The sequence below is a fragment of the Vigna umbellata genome, chromosome 6, assembly GCF_029865625.1.
Source record: "Vigna umbellata cultivar VRB3 chromosome 6, Vumbellata_1.0, whole genome shotgun sequence".
Lineage (NCBI taxonomy): Eukaryota > Viridiplantae > Streptophyta > Magnoliopsida > Fabales > Fabaceae > Vigna > Vigna umbellata.
The window spans coordinates 40,011,035-40,017,257 of NC_142170.1; the positions used below are offsets into that span (position 1 = coordinate 40,011,035).

Sequence of the window (6,223 nt, forward strand, 5' to 3'; positions counted from 1 at the left end):
TCAACTTCGTCCACTTCGTCAACTTCTTCCACTTCGTCCACTTCGTCAACTTCGTCCACTTAGTCCACTTCCTCCGATTCCTCCACTTGCTCCACTTGCTCCACTTCGTTCACTTTGTCCACTTCGTCAACTTCGTCAACTTCGTCCACTTCGTCAACTTCGTCCTCTTCGTCCACTACGTCCACTATGTCTACTTCGTCCACTTCGTCATCTTCGTCAACGTCGTCCACTTCCTCCACTTCCTCCACTTCGTGGACTTCCTCCACTTCCTCAACTTCCTCCATTTCCTCAACTTCCTCCACTTCGTCCACCTTGTCAACTTCGTCCACCTCTTCCACTTTGTCCACTTCGTCAACTTCGTCCACTTCCTCAACTTCTTCCACTTCGTCCACTTCGTCAATTTCGTCCACTTAGTCCACTTCCTCCGATTCCTCCACTTCGTCCACTTCGTTCACTTTGTCCACTTCGTCAACTTCATCCACTTCTTCAACTTCGTCCACTTCGTCCACTTCCTCCACTTCCTCGACTTCCTCCACTTCGTCAACTATGTCATATTCCTCCACTTCGTCCACTTCTTCCACTTCGTCAACTTCGTCCACTTCCTCAACTTCTTCCACTTCGTCCACTTCATCCACTTCCTCAACTTCGTCCACTTAGTCCACTTCCTCCGATTCCTCCACTTCGTCCACTTCGTCAACTTCGTCCACTTCTTCAACTTCGTCCACTTCCTCCACTTCGTCCACTTCCTCCACTTCGTCCACATCGTCAACTTCGTCAACTTCATCAACGTTTTCAACTTCGTCCTCTTTGTCCACTATGTCTACTTCGTTCACTTCGTCGACTTTGTCATCTTCGTCAACTTCGTCCACTTCCTCCACTTCGTGGACCTTCTCCATTTCCTCAACTTCCTCCACTTCGTCAGCTTCCTCCAATTCGTCAGCTTCCTCCACTTCGTCAACTTAGTCCACCTCCTTCAGTTTGTCAACTTCGTGCACTTCGTCAACTTCTTCCACTTCGTCCACATTGTCAACTTCGTCCACTTCGTCAACCTCGTCAACTTCTTCCACTTCGTCAACTTCGTCCACTTCGTCAACTTCCTCCACTTCGTCAACTTCTTCCACTTCGTCCACTTCGTCAACCTCGTCCACGTAGGCCACTTCCTCCGCTTCCTCCACTTCGTCCACTTCGTTCTCTTTGTCTACTTCGTCAACTTTGTCCACTTCTTCAACTTCGTCCACTTCCTCCACTTCCTCCACTTCGTCAACTTCGTCCACATAGTCCACTTCCTTCACTTCCTCAACTTCCTCCTCTTCCTCCACTTCATCCACCTCCTCCACTTCGTCCAAATCGTCCACTTCGTCCACTTCGTCATCTTCGTCAACTTCGTCTACTTCGTCCACTTCCTCCACTTCGTCAACTTCCTCCACTTCGTCAACTTAGTCCACTTCCTTCACTTCGTCAACTTCGTCTACTTCGTCAACTTCTTCCACTTCATCCACTTCGTCAACTTCGTAAACTTTTTCCACTTCGTCCTCTTCGTTCTCTACGTCCTCTACGTCCACTTCGTCCACTTCGTCCACTTCGTCCACTTCGTCAACTTAGTCCACTTCGTCAACTTTGTCATCTTCGTCAACTTCGTCTACTTCTTCAACTTCCTCCACTTTGTCAACTTCCTCCACTTCCTCCACTTCGTCAACTTCGTCCACTTAGTCCACTTCCTCAACTTCCTCCACTTCCTCCACTTCCCCTACGTCCTCCACTTCGTCCAATTCGTCCACTTAGTCCACTTAGTCCACTTCCTCCACTTCCTCCACTGCCTGCACGTCCTCCACTTAATCCACTTCGTCCACTTCACCAACTTTGCCCATTTCCTCCACTTCCTCCACTTCCTCCACTTCGTCAACTTTGTCATATTCCTCCACTTCGTCCACTTCGTCAACTTCGTCAACTTCTTCTCTTCGTCCACTTCGTCAACTTCTTCCACTTCGTCCACTTCTTCAACTTCGTCCAGTTAGTCCACTTCCTCCGATTCGTCCACTTGCTCCACTTCGTTCACTTTGTCAACTTCGTCAACTTCGTCCTCTTCGTCCATTTTGTCAACTTCGTCCTCTTCGTCAACTTCGTCTACTTCGTCCACTTCCTCCACTTCGTGGACTTCCTCCACGTCGTCAACTTCCTCCACTTCGTCAACTTAGTCCACTTCCTTCACTTCGTCAACTTCGTCTACTTCGTCAACTTGTTCCACTTCATCTACTTCGTCAACTTCGTCAACTTTTTCCACTTCGTCCTCTTCGTTCTCTGCGTCCTCTACGTCCACTTCGTCCACTTAGTCCACTTCGTCAACTTTGTCATCTTCGTCAACTTCGTCTACTTCTTCAACTTCCTCCACTTCGTCAACTTCCTCCACTTCCTCCACTTCGTCAACTTCGTCCACTTCCTCAACTTCCTCCACTTCCTCCACTTCCTCCACTTCCCCTACGTCCTCCACTTCGTCCAACTCGTCCACTTAGTCCACTTCCTCCACTTCCTGCACGCCTCCACTTAATCCACTTCACCAACTTCGTCCATTTCCTCCACTTCCTCCAATTCGTCAACTTTGTCATATTCCTCCACTTCGTCCACTTCGTCAACTTCGTCCACTTTGTCAACTTCGTCCACTTCGTCAACTTCTTCCACTTCGTCCACTTCGTCAACTTCGTCCACTTAGTCCACTTCCTCCGATTCCTCCACTTGCTCCACTTGCTCCACTTCGTTCACTTTGTCCACTTCGTCAACTTCGTCAACTTCGTCCACTTCGTCAACTTCGTCCTCTTCGTCCACTACGTCCACTATGTCTACTTCGTCCACTTCGTCATCTTCGTCAACTTCGTCCACTTCCTCCACTTCCTCCACTTCGTGGACTTCCTCCACTTCCTCAACTTCCTCCACTTCGTCCACCTTATCAACTTCGTCCACTTAGGCCACTTCCTCAGCTTCCTCCACTTCGTCCACGTCGTCCACTACCTCAACGTCGTCCACTTCGTCAACTTCGTCCACTTAGTCCACTTCCTCCGCTTCCTCCACTTCTTCCACTTCCTCTACTTCCTCCACATCGTCAACATGGTCAACTTCGTCCACTTTGTCAACTTCGTGCACTTCGTCCACGTCCTCCACTTCGTCCAAATCGTCCACTTAGTCCACTTCCTCCACTTCCTCCACTTAATCCACTTCGTCCAGTTCACCAACTTCGTCCACTCCCTCCACTTCGTCGTCTTTGTCATCTTCCTCCACTTCGTCCACTTCGTCAACTTCGTCAACTTCTTCCACTTCGTCCACTTCGTCAACATCGTCCACTTCGTCATCTAGTTCCACTTCGTCCACTTCGTCCACTTCGTCCAATTCGTCCACATCGTCCAGTTCGTCAACTTTGTCTACTTCGTCCACTTCCTCCATTTCGTGGACTTCCTCCACTTCATCCACTTCCTCCACTTCGTCAACTTCGTCCACTTTGTCCACTTCCTTCACTTCCTCCACTTCCTCCTGTTCCTCCACTTCATCCACGTCCTCCACTTCGTCCAAATCATCCACTTCGTCCTCTATGTCCTCTACGTCCACTTCGTCCACTTGTCCACTTGGTACACTTAATCCACTTCGTCAACTTTGTCATCTTCGTCAACTTCGTCTACTTCCACTACTACAAATTTATTCATTACCGAAGGATTATTACCGAAGGCCTCTTACCCCTCGGTAAAAATGACAATACCGAAGGATTTCCCGACGGTCATTAAAGTTGGTCATTACCGAAGGCTTTTGCCCTTCGGTAATACACACACGATTTACCGAAGGCTTTTGGCCCTCGGTATATGCATTCACTTGACAAAATCTGAATTTGGGATTTCCCTCGTCCATTTTCCAAATGCTTTTTGGGAAAGCTTCTCCCAAATTTTCACTCCCGTCCCCGCGCCACCGCCACTCTTCCTGGGATTTCCCTCTTCCATTCACCGGAACCGGACGTCCATGCACCACCGTCGAAAACGGCAGCGCAGACGCCGTCGCCTACTTGCTCGACGCCGGCGCGGACGCTACCGCGACGGCAGAGTCTCTCATGCCACCCGCAATCAGGTCGGGGAGCCTCGACGTGGTGAAGCTTCTGGAAGCTTCTGGTTGCGAAATCGTGGAGTCAGTTCTGCACGAGGCCGCGGCAACGGATCGAATCGACGTGATGGAGTTTCTGCTGCAGCATTGCGACGAGAAGTTGGAGGTGGATTCGGTGGACTCGGAGGGGAGAACTCCGATTCACGTGGCGGCGAGGGAGGGGCACGTGAGGGTTATCGAGTTCTGCGTCTCGATGGGAGGAAACCCTAATCGCGTGGACTGTAAGGGGAGGACCCCGCTCCATTACGCGGCGTGGAAGGGACACGTGAAGGCCGTGGAGTGTTTGTTAGAATGCTCAGACGTGAAGTGCGTGAAGGACAGGGAGGGGAGAACGGCGTTTTGTGTTGCGGCGGAGAGTGAAGAGTCCAACGCGCGCAAGCGTTTGTTGGATTTGCTGGGGTTGGGCGACGCGCTGATGCGTGCGGTGAGGGTTGACGATGTTCAGGGCGTGAAGAGGTGTTTGGGGGAAGGGGCGAGTGTGAACGGGAGGGACCAGAACGGGTGGACCCCACTGCATTGGGCTGCATTCAAGGGTCGAATAAAGAGCGTGAAGGTGCTGCTTGAACACGGTGGTGAGGTTGATACTGTGGATGATGCTGGCTACACTCCCCTGCATTGTGCTGCTGAGGCAGGGCATTTGCAACTTGCCCTCTTCTTGATCACTCATGGTGCTTCTCAATCACATCTCAAATCCTTTCCCTATCTTGCAGCTCACCCTCTTCACTTTTTCGACTCTTTCCAAAATCAGGTTTCTCTTCCTTCTAAATCTAACACACTCATGTATCACTGAATCCAAATCTCTGTTTTGTGTATATATTATGTGTAGTGTGGAATCTTCCTTGGTGATTGCTTGGTTGATGAACCGTCCCCAAGACCACGACCACCAGGACCACGCCGTCTTCCTCTGCCGCATCTGACTGCGAAGACACTCCTTCCCCGCATGGCAGTCCCCAGATCTGCCATCTTCACCACAGGTAAACACTTAGCTGATCTCTTGGTTATCAAATTCTTTGAGAAATATAGATAAGGACATTTAAATCTTGGTCTTTCTATGCTTAATTTGTGTTGATTGTGATTGAAGTAGATTAAGATGTGATGAAATTTTTTCTGAATTATTGGGTTGTTTGATGTGAATTAATTATGAAGGTGATAACCCTCAGACCGTGAAGACAAGTATGAGGCAGTGGGCTCAGGTTGTTGGATGTGCAGTGCGTCAAAGAAGCTGCGTGTGATTGATATAAATAGGCCTTCGGTAATTACCGAAGGTTTTTGACCCTCGGTAATTACCGAAGGCTTTACGCCCTCGGTAATTACCGAAGGTCAAAAGCCTTCGGTAATTGTTAGCGACAAGGAATTTACCGAGGGCTGATTGGCCGTCGATAAGCCGTCTGTAAATGGCATTTTCCGAGGGCTTTTGGCATTTTCCGAGGGCTTTTGGCCTTCGGTAATACCCTTTTTTTTTGTAGTGTTCTTAAACTTCCTCCACTTCGTCAACTTCATCCACTTCGTCCACTTCGTCAACTTCGTACACTTAGTCCACTTCCTTCACTTCCTCCACTTCCTCCTGTTCCTCCACTTCATCCACGTCTTCCACTTCGTCCAAATCGTCCACTTCGTCCTCTATGTCCTCAACGTCCACTTCGTCCACTTCGTCCACTTCGTCTACTTCGTCCACTTCGTCCACTTCGTCCACTTCGTCCACTTCGTCCACTTCGTCCACTTCGTCCACTTCGTCCACTTCGTACACTTAATCCACTTCGTCCACTTCGTCAACTTTGTCATCTTTGTCAACTTCGTCTACTTCTTCAACTTCCTTCACTTCCTCCACTTCGTCAACTTCCTCCACTTAGTCCACTTCCTCAACTTCCTCCACTTCCTCGACTCCCTCCACGTCCTCCACTTCGTCCAATTCGTACACTTAGTCCACTTAGTCCACTTCCTCCACTACCTCCACTTAATCCACTTCGTCCACTTCACCAACTTTGTCATATTCCTCCACTTCGTCCACTTCGTCCACTTCGTCAAATTCTTCCACTTCGTCCACTTCGTCAACTTCGTCCACTTCGTCAACTTCTTCCATTTCGTCCAC

The 6,223-nt window shown here is 49.6% G+C and overlaps 1 pseudogene; it reads left to right on the forward strand.

Annotated features, from left to right (window-relative positions):
• Positions 1-3,895: 3,895 nt before the first annotated feature.
• On the forward strand, positions 3,896-4,948 carry LOC148197468 (protein VAPYRIN-LIKE pseudogene; annotated as a pseudogene).
• The last annotated feature ends 1,275 nt before the right edge of the window (positions 4,949-6,223 follow it).